This window comes from Frankliniella occidentalis, unplaced genomic scaffold (assembly GCF_000697945.3).
Source record: "Frankliniella occidentalis isolate FOCC.00 unplaced genomic scaffold, Focc_3.1 Scaffold39, whole genome shotgun sequence".
In the NCBI taxonomy this organism is placed as follows: Eukaryota; Metazoa; Arthropoda; class Insecta; order Thysanoptera; family Thripidae; genus Frankliniella; species Frankliniella occidentalis.
Genome location: NW_026267169.1, coordinates 1832777 through 1835226, shown reverse-complemented (window position 1 = coordinate 1835226; position 2450 = coordinate 1832777). Strand labels below are relative to the sequence as shown.

The window sequence follows — 2450 nt, the reverse complement described above, 5'->3', positions numbered from 1 at the left end:
AGGGAGGGCGGGACACACGGTACGGCCGGGGCGAAAAGAAGAGACAACAAAATCACGCCATTAACAAAACAAGGCGTCTGGCTGGAGATTGCACTCTCCTCTGGTGTACCGCGAGGCGTGGCGGGGCGGGCGAAGCGCGGTGGAGCGGCGGGACGAGACGGGGCAGCGGGGCGGGTCGGGTCGGGTCCCCGGCCGGGCCGCAACCCAACCTGGAAGACACTCGCGCGGCGCGGCGACCATGGCCCACTTTGTATGGAAAGCAGTTACAGCCCGAGCGATCGCCGCCGCATCCACTGCCGCCGCTGCAGTGAACGAGAAGGGGATCGAAAAATCTGTCGGCTGGGGGAGGACGGAGCGAGGAGGCTGGGAGCATCGGGAGGGGGCGGAGAATATCGAGTTTTGGTACCGCTGCGCTTCGTGTTGCGAGGGAGGAGCAGCGGCGGCGTCGTCGCGACCCGGGGCGCCGCCGAGGCCCGGAGGCCTCCGACCCCGGCAGGGCGGGACGCGCTGCGCGCGGTGCAATATCAAATTCTCTCCGCCCCAGAGGCTCTCCGGTTTGGCTCAAAACCCGGCTGCTGTTGCCGTACCGGCAAGCTTGGCTCGAGCATAGCAAACTGCTCTGTAAAACGCTCACGACAAACGTTTCCGAGAAAGCCAGCATTGTGCGGGGAACCTGACACCCAAACTAACAAGCCTCTCCGCCTTGACAAGAACGTAACATTTCACATGAAATTTTGATTTGTATACATCTAAGTAAAACTTAAAAACTTGCCGTTGAGAAACGTACAATATTTTGTCCTATTACGGAGCACAACAACATATATTACGTTGTCCACAAATCGAGCGAAAAGGCATAGGTATAAAAATATAACAATACATTGCCCACAAACAGAATCTGTTCATCAGGCAAACAAAATTTCTAACTTTGTCCAGATTCGATGTGTCAAAAAATCATACAGCAATATGTCATGTTCACTGTGTTCAAGAACTCTCAACTCAACTTATTGATACATTGAAGATTGACAATAGGTGTCTTCTGGCAGTTATGAATAAAATCACTTAATAATGTCGAAGACATGAAGAGTTTTACCTTTGACAGCTGCTCACTTCATTTTCTTGCTGGTCGCCGTTCACACCGAGTGGACCACAGCAGTGAAAGAGGGAGGCAGGTAAAGGTCCGGACATCATAACCTCACAATACACCATACTGACTGAGGATCACGCCGTTACCGTTATGAACTCACTTCTCGGAGGCCACGTTAGGCGTTTGCTACACAATATGCAGAAAATACTTCAGATAAATGATTTAGGTAAATAAAGACATGATGTTTCACGCGAACACCTCTCCTTACCTAACTTTACTTCAGGCTTTCATTTCTAACGGTCAACGGTATGGAACACTTGCCACAGATAGATAGAAGATAGATGAAGGGGAATGACAAAGCTCCTGATTGGTGGAGCAGTTGGACAGCACCGACGTGTAGATACATATTGCAGTTCAGTATGAGAATATTAATGTATGAGAAATTTGCATATCTCTACAAAACCCATGGTACACAACAACAAAGCAAACACTGGAACACTTACGTGCCCCAGTATGCGCTGTGGAGGTTATGGTGCCCGGACCTGACCTGGGATAACGTCGCTGTCGAGTTCGGCCCGTTCGGCCTGAGCCAAGTGGAAAGGGCATCAACCATTGGCACCAAATGAATGAATGACTGAGGTAAGTGATAAATGAAATGTTCGGGATAACTTTGGTCATGGGTCAATGTTCTGTGCCGCCGTGTTACTCTTGTTCGTTTCTGATAATAATGAGTTCCGTAATCCTGGTACGTGCTCGCCTTTGGGTTGGCTAACCAAATAACGTTTGCTGGAAGTGAAAGCGCCTACCTTGAACGGCCGCGCTTGATAGATAAGTCTCCGGGAGACAGGACTCCTCTTAAAGAGTTAGTGGCGTTCCTGCTGCCGTTTATCGAGCACATGCGGTGCGCGCGGCGGTGGTGGGATTGCCACGCACTCTTTCTCTCCGCCGTAAATCTCCGTGCTCCGCGTACGCCGCTTTTACTGCCGCCCCCTCTCACCGGCGCGCCCCTCGGCCTTCGGCGTCGCGACGCGCCGACGCGCCGCCGGCCCCTCGACGCCCCCTGTCCTTCGTGCCTTCGGCCCTGTCCCGACTCGCGGACAGGGTGACGGACGGACGGCGGGGAGAGAGAGAGAGAGAGGCAGCAGCAGCGCCTGTCTGTGGATTTGAAGGCCCGCGTCGGTAACCCGAGAAGTGACGTCCCCTCGAGGCCAACGACCAGCAGCGTCCTGCGTCCTGTGCTGCGCGCGGTCCCTAGCGTCCCCCGGGTCGCCCGCCGCCGCGCCGACGTCGAGCTAGCAGGGAAGGGGGCTTGACGTCATGCTGTTACTTTCTTTGTGGCGTCGCGAGGGTTCTCTCCATACCGTGG

General features: G+C 54.2%; 1 protein-coding gene across 2 annotated transcripts in view; it reads right to left on the bottom strand.

Moving 5' to 3' along the window:
- LOC113202613 (neural cell adhesion molecule 2-like) overlaps positions 1-2450 on the bottom strand; it is a 299769-nt gene that overhangs the window by 255391 nt on the left and 41928 nt on the right. The window contains exons 1-2 of one of the 2 annotated variants that reach the window (XM_052266439.1): positions 1353-1421; positions 1091-1270 (exon numbers count right to left, since the gene is read on the bottom strand). The exons of the other annotated variant lie outside the window; for it this stretch is intronic. The gene's annotated coding sequence lies outside the window, so the exon portion shown is untranslated. Of the gene's footprint in view, positions 1-1090; positions 1271-1352; positions 1422-2450 lie in introns of those variants that run through there. 2 annotated transcript variants of the gene reach the window in all.